The sequence below is a fragment of the Enhydra lutris genome, unplaced genomic scaffold, assembly GCF_002288905.1.
Source record: "Enhydra lutris kenyoni isolate GAN:26980312 unplaced genomic scaffold, ASM228890v2 scaffoldscaffold56, whole genome shotgun sequence".
Classification (NCBI taxonomy): domain Eukaryota; kingdom Metazoa; phylum Chordata; class Mammalia; order Carnivora; family Mustelidae; genus Enhydra; species Enhydra lutris.
Window position 1 is genome coordinate 5147675 of NW_019154140.1, and position 16654 is coordinate 5164328.

General features: G+C 42.0%; 1 protein-coding gene across 1 annotated transcript in view; it reads right to left on the minus strand.

Moving 5' to 3' along the window:
• LOC111158010 (solute carrier family 38 member 1) overlaps positions 1-16654 on the minus strand; it is a 69714-nt gene that overhangs the window by 20171 nt on the left and 32889 nt on the right. The gene's annotated exons all lie outside the window — the stretch shown is intronic.

Sequence of the window (16654 nt, forward strand, 5' to 3'; positions counted from 1 at the left end):
AAGTGTGAAAGAGGTGTGGGATGGGGTGGGGGGGTGGGCAAGGGCTGAGGGTAAGGCTTGTAGTGACTCTTAGGTCAATGACCATGTGACTTTAGGCAAATTGCTCAATTTCTCCCACCCCTAGATTCCTCACCTGTAACATAGACACAAACTAAATGATGTCTATGGTTCTTTTCATCTAATTACTCTGTGGCTATTTTTGAATCTATGCATTGGACCACTGAGATAATTCACTTTTTTTGCACCTAGTTCCTCTTAAAGACCAAGCATTTCTTCTAACTGATGGGAAAATTTTGATTAGGAAAATGAGAAGACATTTTTGAATGACGAACTCATGTTTTTGTTTTGGTACATCTGGCTCATTATCAAACCCACCTCAAGAAAAAGCACAGCTGAAATGACATGGGAGATCACATAGATTATTTCCAAATCATTTGGTTAAAACTGACTTGGTAATTGAAAATAAAGCCTATATGCTAAAAAGAAAAAAGTTCCAGTCTCCCCAAATGAAACCACTCACTCCCTGATGTAGGAGATCTATCCCTAGAACAGTATATACGTGCAGTTGATTCCACATTTGAGTAAATAAGGCAGGGATTTTTCTGGAAAGGGCCATTGAGAGGTACTTGGCCTATCATGGGATTCTCTCTCTGTGGGGTCTCTCTTCCCAACCCCAACCCCCGCCCGCACACCCACTGAACCCCTGTCCTTGGGCTCAGCTCAGATGTCACTCCCTTATGTGCCTTCCCTCACCCCAGGCAGAAAGGCAGCTCCATGGCTGTCTCATGTCTCACGTGTTTTGCTTCCCCTATAGGCAATGCGGCCATAAGGAGATCGATGGGGGAGAACAGAATGGCCGACTGCAGAGCAGACAGAATGCCAGAGATTGGTCATAAAACATAAAAGAGGGACAGAGCTCAGCAGAGGTAAAACAAACACGGGGGGAAAGAACATAAAACCTAACACTCTGGGTGAAGACCAAACTGACCAGCCAATAAAAAGGGGAATTTAGGTGAAAAGATGAGGATAAGGAAGAAGTGCATTCAGACATATATTGACTTAGCTAAGATCCTTAAGGGGGAGGGTGATTCCGAAGGTAAGTCCCTTATTACCTCTTCTGGCTGAGGGACAGGAGGAAGTGAGAGCAGGCAGTAAAATACCCAGCTCATAGTTCTGAGATACATAATGGAGCCCCATTTGGTATGTTCTGCCAGAGAGGAAGATACAGGACCCAACTGTGGTATGATTTTTCTTTCACCTTGTAAGAGATAAACAATATTTATTCTGAAGAAGCAAGCTTCGAATTCTGCTCAGAGTTCACTCACATTTTTAGGGACAATAAAACAAACGGGTGACTTCCATGTGCGCATGTGATAAGCCATAGAGGACTTGGGTGTGACGCAGCCTAGCATGGGTTTCCAGTAGGGGACAGGAGAGATGTAAGTTGCTGCTGTTCTGGAGTGACCACATGCCCATTTGAGTCTATTCCCCTGGGATTGATCTGGGGAGGAGGGGGGTCCTGCCACCAGGCCCCAGGCTAATGACTAGAGAGTATGACCCTGTAGGAATTACGTGCCTGGCAGGAGGGACAATTACTAATGTCTACCTAATGATTAACCAAAGGCTAGGAGAACTGGGTACTGATTAGCAAAAGAAACATTATAAGGAAACATTCCTTCCCTCAGCTAGCAGCCCCTGGGACCACATGGGTCTTACATACGGTTGCCTCCCAACACATTCTACTGGGTCAAATCTCACTGTAGGTGATGCTCAAGCTGGCCTGTGGCCCTTGGCAAGAAGTCAAGGATTTCTTCAGGAACTCCTATCACCTCTTTTTCTCTTTCTGGGAGAAAAGTCTTGGTTAAGGAAGAGATTAGCAGGGAGGGCATCTATGTTCTCCCCCACACTTACCAACAGCAGAGTGAGAGCCTCCCACTGTGGTGAAAACAACCCTCCTGCTTCCGTGTTTAAGAGACATAACACTGCACCCCAGACAGAAGGACCTGGAGCGACATTCTGACAGCCTCGGCCTTTAACCACCCCATCTCTGAAGATGGTCTTCTCCATCCCTCCCAAAATCTAGAGCTTCCCTTCAAAACCCAAAAACTAATATAAAACAAAATGCTTTTTTCTAGCAGGTCATAAAAGGCAAAATCTGTACATAAAATTTTAAGACCACTTTGGGCTATAAAAGAAATCTAGTAGTATTAATGGAATTAAAATGTAGAGAAGTGCACCTCGTTTAGATTCTTAGAAAGAAACTCTAAGTTGTCTAATTGGCTATAATGATGCTAGACTAGTTTAAGGGGATCCAAGGGTGTCAAAGACGCAAAATATAACATCAGAAAGAAAGGAGGAGGAATGACTTGAGAGAATGTAATAACTTATTTGAACATTTCTCCTGTCTTGAGCGAGATTGTACCTCCATTTGTCCGATGAGATCTTTGTACATATAACTGTGGTTTGCTGGCAGAGAAATATAAACCGGTATTCCTGTGCTAAGAGGAACATGAGTGATTCCTTTCTGCATCTCATCCAGACATCATGTTTGCTTTCACACTTCTGATCACTGACGACAAGTTCTAATATGGTTATGGCAAAAGCCGCTTGCTGAAAAAGGTGTTTGGGGGGCAACTAAATCTTGGCAATAGGAACTGAGCTGTCAAGGTGTTGATATTTCAGACTTATGTTCAGCCTTGAAGAGAAGGGGATCCAGAACTTGTAGGTGGACATGGGCACTGGGTAAGCAGCAGCAGGAGAGTTATCTAGTGAAGAATGTGATCAGGGACTTCCAAGAACCCTCACATTGTCAGCCACACTTGGCAAGAGGTGGTGTGGGGACATCCTCAGAAAGTCTATATCCCCTACGGGGAAGGAGCCTGTTAGGAAACAATTCGAGACTCCAGGATCAGGGAAGGGTCTTTAGACACCACCCTGTCCGGTTTTCCATCCAGCACAGGCAACCTCTCTGCTCCATCCCACACACAGGCATCCAGGTCTGCAAAGTGTGTCACAGGGGACCCATACGCCACCCATCCCATCCTGCTTCTGTAAAGCACCGCGCACAGGAACTTAGGCTGAGCTGAAACTACCATTGCCATTTCACCCTTTGGACCTACTTGAATCTACTTAAAATCGAAACCCTCTTCTGCCAAACAGTCCATCTGATGGTGCTCTTTTTCAGATTGTGCACTTTGACCTACACTTCTCCAATTCTTCCAGCTGTCATCCTGTGATGGGGGCGTTCAGGCTTTTTACATCTCAGTCATGGTCCAGTTCCTCGACCATCCTTTGTCATGGCTGTGTGCCAAGAAAAGCACAATGCTGTCACATCAGTTTGGGTCCAAATAGCACAAAGCATGTTAAGATTATTAACTTGAGATAGACGTCATGTTTCCTAGAAGGCAACCCATTTTGGTGTTCATTTTTATGGCAGCCATGCCACACTTTTGATTCTTATTGAGCTTCTGTTAGAAATGCTTATTAGGCTACTCTTCCTGGTTCCATCCTGTGTATACTTTTTTTTTTTAAGAGATTTTTATTTATTTATTTGACAGAGATCATAAGTAGGCAGATAGGCAGGCGGAACAGAGACGGGGAAGCAGGCTCCCCGCCGAGCAGAAAGCCCGATGCAGGGCTCGATCCCAGGACCCTGAGATCATGACCTGAGCCAAAGGCAAAGGCTCAACCCACTGAGCCACCCAGGTGCCCCATGTGTATACTTTTTCTGAAAGGATTCTACACTTTCCATTATATTTTGTCTTTCCAGTCTCCTGATATCTTTTAAAATTGTTGACCTTTTTTACTTATGTATCAGCTACCTCATCAAGCTTCATATCTTGAATTTGCCTTCATCCAAGTCACTGGTTCTAACTTTGAATAGAACAAGACCCCAATCTAGAAAATGGCCCACTGTCCCATCAACTGCTCTAGCCAGAAAACTGGAAGTCACCCCTGATCTTTTATCTACTCTCTCATCCCTAACATCTAATCATTGGCAAATGTCCTATCACTTCTCTCTCAAAAATAGTTCCTAAATCCATATGCCTTCCACCCCCCCATCTCCACTGTCACTACTCTGATCCAAGGCACCATCATCTCTAATTTCTGGGCAACTATAGTAATTTCTATCTCTCATTTCTTGCCCTCTCTGATCCATCCTCCAACCAGCAGCCAAAGCAATCTTTTTATTTCATTGCTTTATTATGTCCCTCCATTACTAACTAGACTGTAGGACAGGGCGTAACACTTCATTCGGAGTCATGGCCCATCTTATTTGCCTATTTACATACAATACCAAACAAAGCACACAGCAGACTTTTAGCTAAGAATGAACTTACAGAATATTAGTATCTCATTTGTAAGTCATATGGGATTATGCCAAATGTCTTGCTAAAATCAAGATACATTCTGCTTAAGACAATCCTGTGACCAACTAGTTCACTATTATCTCAAAAGATAAAGTAGTTTAGCACAACTATATAGGAAAACCCTATTGACCTCCAAGGAGCAATATTTTCTATGGTATTTGTACATAAAAGCTATTTAATAATTCGTCCTTAAATGTTGCTTGAGATCTACTTTTTACCAAGTAGATCTGGGAAAGCTGGGATGAAATCTGCCCATTTCTAGTTCTCTGGCAATACTCCTGCTCTCCATGATTTCTTAATTATTTCTGACAGGGGTCCTAGATATATTTAGTGTATTTGGTGCAAGAAAATTTTGGCTCCTACCTTAAACAATAGCCTCTAAACATCTATTTTTTTTTTAAAGATTTATTTATTTATTTATTTGACAGAGATCACAATTAGGCAGAGAGGCAGGCAGACAGAGAGAGAGAGAGAGAGAGGGGAGGAAGCAGGCTCCCTGCTGAGCAGAAAGCCTGCTATGGGGCTTGAGCCCAGGACCCTGGGATCATGACCTGAGCTGAAGGCAGAGTTTAACCCACTGATCCACCCAGGTGCCCCTAAACATCTATTTTAAAGACATTTATTTGTTATTGTTTAGAATCACAGTGATAAGACTGTAATTCTTTGCTCTCCCATGTCTTACCTAGACATTATATGGATAACATTATAATAAATTTCATTTCTTAAAGTGCTATATGCTAATCAAATGGAAAACTGTGACAATAGAACCACATATTTAAGGCAATTGAAATGTTCTTTCTTTCTTTTTTTTAAGTAGGCTCCATGCCCAGTGTGGAGCTCTATGTGGGGCTTGAACTCACAACAGTGAGATCAAGACCTGAGCTGAGATCCATACACTTAACCCACTGAGCCACCCCAGTGCTCCAACAATTGACATATTCTATGTGATTTCACAACTATATTTGGGTAAATTTATCAAATCCTATCCTTTAAAATGACGAATTTTACTGCATATAAATTATACCTTAAAAAGACCAACCCCACACCACATCTTTTAAAAGCCTAGCTAAATAACAAGAAATCATATACCATGCTCCCCACCCAGCATCAGAGCCCTGGAAAGAGGTGGAGATGAAGCAGCAGTCACCACTGCCGATCCAGAAATAGCTTCCATGGGGGTGTTTACATGGGGGTGTTCCGGGCTGCCATGCAGGTGAGTGCTTTCAACTCCTCCAGGACCCATTTCTCTTAAAAAATAAGAGCCTTCCCTGCATGACTCTCCCTGTCCTCTCCCTGTCCAAAGTTTAAAGCAGCTGCCCTCAAACTTTAAGGGTATATACAACTCTCCTTAGGATACTGTTAAACTGAAGATTCTAATTCAGTAGATGTGGGGTGGGACCTGAGAGTCTGCACTTCTCAAAAGTCCCCAAGTATTTCAGATGCTGCTGGTCCAGGGACCACTCTTGGAGTAGCAGGGATTTAAAGCTGCCAGCTCTGGCCCTGTGGCAAACAGATCTCAGTGTTCCCGTTTCTCACAACTGTTGAACTAGTGCCACCTGGCCTGCCACACTGTCTGCAGCTGGGGTGCCATGCCACCATCACAGCGTGACTACCTATGACACAGCCCCACGGCTGTCCAGGGGAGAATGGAGTGAAGTGAAGCATTTACAGCCGAATCATTATCATTCCTATGGGATGCGGACCATTCCTGTGGGATCCTGACTTCCTCGGGATATTAGGGCATTAGTTACTCCACCAATATATATATTTTAAAATTAGGGGCCCATGGGTGGCTCAGTCAGTGAGGTGTCTGCCCTCAGCTCGGGTCATGATCCTGGGGTCCTGGGATGGAGCCCCTCATCGGGCTCCCCTGCTCAGCACGGAGCCTGCTTTGCTTCTCCCTCTCCATCTGCCCCACTCCTGACTCCTGCTTGCTTGCTCTTTCTCCCAAGAAATAAACAAAATTATTTTCAATGCCACACCCCTCCCCCCACCCCAGCCATGTTTCTTTTCTTCCAAAAGGGATCTGAGGCTCACTACACTATCTAATTCTTCCTCTTCTAAACCCAGTTAAAAGTATAAAACATTTACCATCATCATGATTAGAATAATCCATATAAAAACTCCCTGCATTAGAGCAAAAGTAATCTTTTTCACTAGTTTTGCTTTTATCTACCATCATCTCCCACCAATCTACAGCCCCTCCCTCCAAAATTCAGAGACACATGATCTGGTTGAGGCAGGATATTTACAAGAAATTTAAAATTCCAGTACAAGCTAGTTGGACAAACTGTAGGAAACATACTATTTTCTGGCCAACCATCTCCAGTCCTTCCCCTCTGTTACTGGCCTCTCTTTTACTTTCTTCTACCCTTTCCCTTTCTCCAACCTTTCTTCCTGTGTCCCCCCTCCACTTTTTTATTCATCTCTTATCTCCACTAACTCTCTCTGCCCCTCCATCTCCTCCCCGTCAACTCCTCCAAAGGGAAATACCTATATGAAGTAAGTAAAGATCTAAAATCACTGCTACAGAGAGCAGAGCACTAGCTGGGGATGAAGGGAGGGCTGGGCAGTATGGAGAACCCAAGTGAAGAAGTTGAATGTAGTTACGCATCTGCATAGTTAAAAAGCTCAGATTTGGGGGGTTTCCAGCTAGTTTGACAGAAAGCTAGCGGGGAAGGGAATTTTAGGGTATGGGAAAGAGAGGGGTTTTCGAGTGAAAGGCCATGATATCTGCACTGGACAGGGAAGGAAGTGTACTTCTCCCTGAGGTTCTCCAAGGCTGTCGGTGACATTGGAGGACAGGCATGGGAGTACCCAAGGGAGGAGCCTGGAAATGGGGAGGGGGTGTTGTGGTCACAAGTAGAATGTCTGGAGGGCAACTGCAGAGGCAGATGGTGCAGCACAGTTCCTGGCCCAGGGAAGCCATGCTAGCAGGAGGCTTAAGTGGAAAAAAAAAGGCAACACAGAGGAGGAAGAATCGTCTATTTAATGAGAGCCCAAATGGAAGGGGATGTGCCTGAAAGTGAGAAGAGAGGGACCAAGTGTTCTGAGTTCCTAATCCATGTGAAAATTTGAAATATTTTGGAAAATTCAAACCTATCTTTTACATACAAATCCATTTCCTAGAACTTTACTTTAATAGGGATTCAATATAATTAATAAAACACTTAATTGATCATCGCTACCAATAAATTTAGGGTATTTTCAGTACGTCAGGCCCACACTAAGCACTTTAAAATATTTTAAAAATAGTAGTACTATTACTATTTTACAGATAAGGAAATTGAAGTTAAGAGAGGTTAAGTATTTTGTCTAAGGTCGCAGAGCTAGCATTAGAGCCCTCAAAGTCTGATTCCAAAGTCGTTACCCACCCATGCTACATTGTCTGCCAAAGTCAAATGTCCACAGAGGAATGACAGTGTAAAAAGTAAAACCTAAGCAGAAGACAAATGACTTAGAATGAAATACATCATAGGCCTAACAGAGCCCGTTGTTAACAGTGAGATTTGGGGTGATTTCTTTATACTTAATTTATTTTATGTATTTTCAAAATGGTCTTTAATGATTATCTCACTTACTATAATAGTATTAAAATGAAAAATGTAAAGAACCTCTTAAATGATAGTAGTATTATTCCAATTCTTCCTTTTGGGGAGGGAGGGGGAAGAGTGCATTTGTTTAACCCCAAGATCATTAATACAGTCCCAATTTCATTTAAGGAGCTCACAAAATACTTAAAGAAAGGAGCAGAAACATATAATTATTCAGTCCCAAAGTGTACTTTCTAGTCACTACATTGTGATTAAATTTCAACATTCTGAGGGTCAGAGGACCAGCACACCAGGATCTGGTGGCATGCAATTATTTGTAATATTTACAAATTAGAGAGTGAAAGGGATGGTTTTTAAATGCTGAGCTGGGAACGGGCCGGGATCAATTATTCGTACAATTCCTTCCATTTCTTTCCTTGTAGATAAATCTACATTTCTTGGTGCAAAGCTGCTCTTAAACTAGCCTCACTGCTGGTTAGATATTTCATCTTGTCTAATTTCTAATGAAAGAAATATGCCTCACTGATGACCAAATCAAGTAAGATCTAGTATGATCCTACAGAGAATGAAGTACTTAAAAGATGTATGCAGACAGAACTAGAATTTTATCAATTTAGTTGATACTTCATGAAGTTAAACAGTTAGGAGGAGGTTTGAGTTTAAAAGAGGAAGTTGGAGATGCCTGGGCGGCTCAGTTGGTTGGATGACTGCCTTCGGCTCAGGTCATGATCCTAGAGTTCCAGGATCGAGTCCCACATCGGGCTCCCAGCTCCAAGGGGAGTCTGCTTCTCCCTCTGACCTTCTCCTTGCTCATGCTCTCTCTCACTGTCTCTCTCTCAAATAAATAAATAAAATCTTTAAAATAAATAAATAAATAAATAAAAGAGGAAGTTGTACTGGTAAGAAAGCAAGCCATGTGCCACTACCACTTCCTGTTTTTGCTTATAGTCGTTGGTAGAGGTCTGTGGGTTTTGTGGGCACTCCATTTATAACTCTTGACATGTCCTCCTTCCTCTTCTTCTACTCCACAAGAATAACTGGCTTCCTTTTTCCTCAAACCTAGATCCTTACCTTTGAAAATGACACCCCCTTTATCATACTCTTAAGATGTAACTCCTGAGTGACAGAAAAATTCCACGTAACCATTAAATAAAGGAGTGTGCTGTTCTCGGTGGGTATTTTGGACTTCCATTCCAAGGGGAACGATAGAGCTATGGCTTCATTCATACTTTCCTACTCTGTTTCCATGGTAACAATGCACATTGAAGGAGCGATGGAAGAGTTAAGAGGACTACACCATGGGCTTGTTGCCCTCCTTCCCCTCAACCCACACCAATCACAGTGTCATCCTAGCAAGCGCCTTAGCCTCTGTGACTCTAAGCTTCTCTACCTATAAAATAAGGATGATAAATAGGGTTGTTATAGGTCCCATGGCACACGCATGCTTTATAACTTTTTTTTTTTAACTCTGTAAAGAAAAAAAAAAAAGCTATTCGCAGCTAGCAAGCCAGACAAAAAGAAGCTACAGGTGGTTTTGGTCAGTACGCTGTAGCTGGCAAACCTCTAATGTAGTTGCAGATGGTTGAAACACGGACCCGATGTGAAGTGAAGCCTGTAGCCATTGAACAAAGCACAGCTAACTGGCCCACACAAGGGCATTCTTCCACTCTACTAAACCAGCTACCACTCTGTGAGTAGTGAAAGTTCAAGCTAACCTTGAAAATCCAAATTTCTGGGCTGTCCCGACCTACTATGCTGATACACACCTGGCTTACTGCAACCCAGGAAAGTGAACGAAAGGCACTCACGCATCACGGAGGTCTTAATACTGATAAAACCTTAGACAGTAGAGTTAAGTTGCCTCTCGCCACCTGAGAAAAACACAGTGCTCCAAATGGGGGCCATGCTGTTGTCCTTGGGTAGCACCGGGGCACCGGGACAGGATGCGATTCAGTCTACAGAGGACTCAGCCAACTCCGGGGGCATGCTCTCGCGCATGTGCGTAGTGCACACACCCGCGCACCTCTGGGGCCACGAGAATTGCCTTCTTGGAACCCTTATCAGACACATCTTAGATGACTCACCAACTAAGCATAACTGCTCAACTCTTAAAAACAATGGGTGGGACTCATCTCCTACGCTTGCCAACCCTCTTCGCTTACAAAATAAGCACTCATTTTTAGCACAACACTAACCACTCTCCTATTTCCCGATTTCTGAAAAGCGGCTTAATCCAGCGAATTTCAATAGAGTTCAATGGCACTGCCACTGCCCTTTTTACATGTATCTCAAATGTTGGCAAGGCTGAATGTGCCATTTCTCCTCTTCCAGTATTATTATTCCCAAACAAGAGAATCTGATGCCAATGATTTTTGCTGCCAGCTGAAGGACAACAATTTTCTCTTCAGATCATTTCTAAGGAACAGTGACTTTAACTCAAAGAATTTTAAAAAACAAGTAACTGATTGACAAGAGGGAAGAGGATTGTGACTATACTCATGGACCTCCTCCTAGGATCACCGGAAGAGTAGGGATTCCCCTATTGACTTCCTCTTTAATCGCCCAGTTTTTAAGATCACAAGATCCAGTTGGTCTTTCCGCGGAAGCAGGCAAAGAACTGCCTGCTAAGGAGTGCACAGAGAGAGACGACTTAACATTTACGAGGAATAACTTGATAAATATCACACAGACCATCTCTGTTACTGCTAAGAGCAAAATTATCATCTTGGTGGGCGTGATTCAAACTTTCTGGAATACATATGAAGTAACGAAGCAGTGACAATTCAGGATCATGCAGAGTACATATTTGTGAAGGAACACTGCGGTCTCACTCCAATTTAGTAGAATTTGCTAAAAAAGATAGGAGACTTCAGAGCTATGCTGAGACAGTTATTTAAGAATATAAACCTCCTGGTATCGTGAGAAGCCCCCCCCCCTTTTTTGGTGACAGGCTAATAATGATCAAATACCTACAAGATAAGAACAGGACTTAGGGCAATGTGTTGATGGACCTATGGTTCTAATTCCATTTCTGTCTGTCCCTTATGTAGGCTCAACTGTAAAACACTGAATTTAAAGAGAGAAGTCCCCTGCTAGTCTGATCCTGATTTACAGAGATCTTTATATTCTAGATTGACCCTTACTGGCATGGCCATTTACTGGTTTGTTTGTAAACACTGTAATTATAGGTAATACAATATTGCATCTTTTTAGTGGTCCACAGAAGTAAATATTAAGAAAAAGAGAGACAGAATTCACCTACAATTGAAGCAGACAATTTACCACAAAGTGAAGGTAATTGCTGTACACTGAAAATGACAATTACGTTCCTTTTTGCAAATAGCAATTTAACAACAAATGCCCTTTTAGCAATGTAATACTAACCTCTTACAGGATTTAACAGGCTCTGAACTATTTAGAATGTTCAAATGAAAGAGGCATTCCCAGGAAAGTAACCAAATAACCACTTGGGGGCGAGTGCTGTGCTAACCTGGTTATTATCATTACATCTCCACAGCCCACTGAAAATTTGAGGGTGAGCTAAACCTTTCAGTTGGTATTTGCCCTCCAATAAGTTTGCACCAATTATGAGGGCCATTGTTTTGCCCTAAAGACTTGTTTGGTTTTGCAAAATCTAATTCTTAAGTATTCGTTCATTCATGTCAATGAAACTTTATTGAGAATCACATATATGCAAGCAACTGTTCTAGATCTTGTTGGGGCCGGCAGGGTTGGGGGGTGGGGAGTGAGGGGTTAGAAGTGATGGCGGGGGGTGGGGGCTGATTTGAACAAGGAAGAATTAGACATTAATCCTGCCCTTGTAGGGCTCAGAGTTCAATCGGAAAGGTAAAGGAGTATCAGGGAAACAGTTCTGGAGGTGGCATCTGACTGGGCCTCACAGGCCTGTCAGGATTCAGAAGCACGGAGGTGCATGGGAATAAGGAGGGGGAAAGGCCAGGGTGATAAGGATGGTGCAGGTGGCCTTTACAGAAAAGAAGGATGTGGTGTGGCTGAAATGGAGGCTCTCTGAAGGCAGATGGGGTTGAAAATACAGTTTGGAGTAGGTGGCACGGCATCAACTGCTTATTCTCGCTCTAAGGGCCTTAAATATCAGTACTGAAAATCTGCTTTTCCTCAGTTTTCTGTAGGTAAGAAGGGGGAAAAAAAAGCCTTATGGCATTGGTTTTAAATTCCTTAAAAAACAGGCTTCTTTTCATTAGTTTCTTCCCCTAAAAAAACCTGGTAGGAAGACAACACAGAGTGAAAGCTTTGCACCCCCACTCCACCCCAGCCCCTGTGCCACTCTCCAGAAGCAACTTTTGTCAACAGCTCACTCATGCACCCTCCGAAATAGTCTGCAGGGCGTAAGCACACACACACACTCTCCTCTCTTGCCCGCTTCCACCTAACGGTCAGGCTTTTTCAAACAATAATATTCTTGTGACATGTTTCCATACCAGTACATATAATTCAGTTTCCTCTTTCATATAGTTGTCTAATATTCTATTTTATGGAACTACTCTGAGTATTGAACCAATTCGCTAATAATGGGCTTGGTATTATCTGACTTTGTCAGTCCTTGGTTTTTAATTCTTAACATTTAGTTAAATATTTGGAAGGAATTAAGGTTAAGGGCTCACGAAGACAAGGGACATTCTTAAATAGCACTCAAGGCCAAGTCAGGTATAGATATGACACATATGAAGCAGTTCAGAAGGTATGTTAGTTTCATGATATACTTTAAGCATGTGTTTTATGGGCTATTACCAGGAACCTGACCACCCCTGATCTACAATGTGGTGCACTTGATATAATAAAACTATTTCCATTACAATAATGGTGACGATTCTTGGTGAAACAGTAGTAACATAGTCCAGGAATATTGAAGATTATACAAGATGATTTTTAAAGCTGAAATATTAACTTGCTGGTATCTGTTGATAAGAATAGAATTTCTCGATGATGTACATTAATAATGCAGATTTGGTTTCTGATGAAGGTATCACAAAAAGACAGTATAGTGTTTTATGGTTCTAGAGTCAGAAAAGCCTGGACGGAACCTTGGCTCCCCAACTTGGTAAGTTGTTATTAAGCCTTAGTTACCTCATCTGTAAAATGGAGCTAATACTTACTTCATAGTGTTGATGGAGATTAAATGAGATAAAATAGCATATGTAATTACTGTTCAATAGATGTTAATCATTATTTATGACTACCTAATTAATAATTCCACAAACAGGTACTATATAGTGCTAGTATGTACAAAGCATTACTGGTACTCCCTTCATTTTTCTCTCTCAGAAACACACGCACACTTTCTCTCTCATGCACACACATTCTGTCTCACATACTTTCCACACACATACTCTCTTCTTCCTCTGTCACACACGTGTACACACATACACACTCATAGCAGTCCTATAGGGTTGGCACTAATTAATAAATGTCTTCTTGCATGCCACTTTTCAAAGTGTGTCTTTAGCTATATTATATTTTTATCTTCACAACCAAGTGACATAGAAAATGGCAAACGGGACTCAAAAACTATGAAAACTCAAAAAAAGAGCCTCTGGAATTGTAATCAACCAAAATAAAATTTGAACTTATATTGTTTCACAATTATCATTTCAAACAGATGGTTTATAAACTCAGCTTTTATAATAAATGATCATATCTTTCGAGGTCTCAGAAGTATCATCAATTACATTCTCCTTTTTCACAGTTTTACACTTAAGGGTTACATTATTAAAATAATAATAATAATAATAATATGCCAGGAAGTTATGAAAAAATATAAAATCTATACAGTTTAATAAACTTCTCATTTACTTACTACTATGAGGAAATGATACGTTCTAAAGATATTCATTTTCTATAAAATGTATGCTTTTAATAGGTATCTTTAGAAATATAACTTTCCTAGTCTCTTTGGTTAGGTTTATTCCTAGGTATCTTATAGTTTCGGGTGCAATTGTAAATGGGATTGACTCCTTAATTTCTCTTTCTTCTGTCTTGTTGTTGGTGTAGAGAAATGCAACTGATTTCTGTGCATTGATTTTATATCCTGACACTTTACTGAATTCCTGTACAAGTTCTAGCAGTTTTGGAGTGGAGTCTTCTGGGTTTTCCACGTATAGTATCATATCATCTGCGAAGAGTGATAGTTTGACTTCTTCTTTGCCGATTTGGATGCCTTTAATTTCTTTTTGTTGTCTGATTGCTGAGGCTAGGATAAAGAAGATGTGGTATATATACACAATGGAATACTATGCAGCCATCAAAAGAAATGAAATCTTGCCATTTGCAACGACATGGATGGAACTAGAGGGTATCATGCTTAGCGAAATAAGTCAATCGGAGAAAGACAACTATCATATGATCTCCCTGATATGAGGGAGAGGAGATGCAACATGGGGGGTTAAGGGGGTAGGAGAAGAGTAAATGAAACAAGATGGGATTGGGAGGGAGACAAACCATAAGTGACTCTTAATCTCACAAAACAAACTGAGGGTTAATGGGGGGAGGGGGTTGGGGGGGTGGGATTATGGACATTGGGGAGGGTATGTGCTATGGTGAGTGCTGTGAAGTGTGTAAACCTGGCGATTCACAGACCTGTACCCCTGGGGATAAAAATATATTATATGTTTATAAAAAATAAAATTAAAAAAAAAAAGAAATATAACTTTCCTGTTTTGGGCTAGGGTGGGAGAGATGGTAAAGTGAGATAAAAAATAAAACAAACCCCATCATTCTTCCATGCCAAAATCTACTTTGTTTTCCTTTTCTTTTCTTTCCTTGGGATGGGGAGGGGAAGAAGGAGAAGGGGACGGAGAATCTTAAGCAGGCTCACACCCCGTGCGGAACCCTATTCCAGGTTCAATCTCATGACCCTGAGATTGTGACCTAAGCCGAGATCAGGAGTTAGATGCTTAACCCACTCAGCCACCCAGGCACCCTGCCAGTATTTACTTTTGATACCACTTTGGCCATGAAGGAGTTACAGGGGAGCTATGTAAAAAAAAAAAAAAAAAAAAAAAAAAAAAAAAGTGATAGAAGAGGGAGTTATAGTGGAAGAGTTTTCAGCATTCACTGCCTTTTCCTTGGATCCCCAATCTTAGGAAAACTGAGTTCAATGGGTGCATTTTACCTTGAGATACTTGTGCCTCAGCATATCCCCAATTTGCTGCCTCAGGGTACAGCCCCATTTTGCCCCCAAAAGAGAACATATACCGTCAGAACAATTGTAAGCTGAAGATTCCCCATTCCCATACTTCCTGTTCCTCAGATGGAATACAGGGCTTCAGAATTCGGGGAAAACACAAAACCTAACTGCATTCTTCCAATGGGGCGGAGTTCACTTAATCCCAACTGAATCAGATGTGTGTTAAACAGGGATGACAGCCATTATGGTTAGGTAAAAAAAAAACGAGCCCCAAATTCATCCAAGAAAAAGAAATCACTCCTGCAGGTTTTCAGATGACCCCAGTGACGAGCTCCGCACCCAGCCTCAGGGAGACTCGGAGGAGCCTTCCCAGCTGCTTTTCTAAAGAAGCTTGGACAGGCTTGGACTCTTTTTCCGTGTTGGCTAATATGAGTCTGGAACAGGGCCCTGTACCAGATGAAATACCTTGATCCTGCCAACTGCTTCTTGGCTTTGAGCAGCTGTAGGAGCAGCTGGTTTTACGACACACAGAGTGAGTCCTTGTTCTAAGGTAGGAGAGTGCTGCATTTTGTGAAGAGCTTATAAGTTTGGGTCTTTATACAGCTACCTTCACAAGCTTTCACCTGATGATTCAGTGTGTGGTGCTTGCTATTCACACATCTTGCAAGTAACCAAAAAATTCATAAGAGTTTTATGCAGGGCAGTCTTCCTACAACTCTAAGTGTTGAGTTTATCCAATTCTTTGCTTTAGTCAGAAACTGAAGAGTCATGAGACAAGAGATCAATTATGTCTGAATCACTGTAACTAAAAATCAACTGAATTCTAGGAATGACAGATTGAATATACGAACTTACTCTTGCTCCCTCCTAAGAACACTAGAGGAGACAATAAGCACAAAATTTCAGAACTGGAAAGTACACAAAGCTGAACCTTCAACTGGCAGTGGAGAAAGCCAAGACTCATCCAATTTTCACCACAGAATTCCCAAAAGGCCCCGGTGGCATTACTGCAAGTAGGGAACAGTGGAAAGGATGAGCTAAAATAAAGGGGATCCTCAAGAAATAACTAGGTTCCCCACACCAGGCACCTATTCTGTGAAGCTGAGGGGTTGCTCCTCTCCTATCTGGCAAAAGACATGTATCTGAAGAGACATTCTCTGTAAAGTATAATATTCGGGTCTCTGGGTGAGGGACCCAGCACAACTTGGGTTGGGGGGTGTGGGTACTGTCAGGAAAACTGGGATTGGGTGAACACATGCAACTGAGATATCACCCCCAAACTGTGCCCCCAGCTTGGTTCCCAAAAAGATGGCGGCAATGCTGAGACCCTCCTGGCAGGTAACCAGAAGATGCTGAGTGATCCCAGCAGCCAAAGAGTAACCAACACTGCTGGTTCCCCAAGTAAAAGGCTGGTGACAACACCTTAAGTGAAACTATTCCCAACAAGCCCCACTCATGTGTGGCAGGCGTAAATTGGCCTTGTTTTCCCCATCCCTTACTTTCGAATACAACAGACACAGAAGGACCACCTGATATTTCAGAAAAGATCCTAAAATGAAAGATCAATT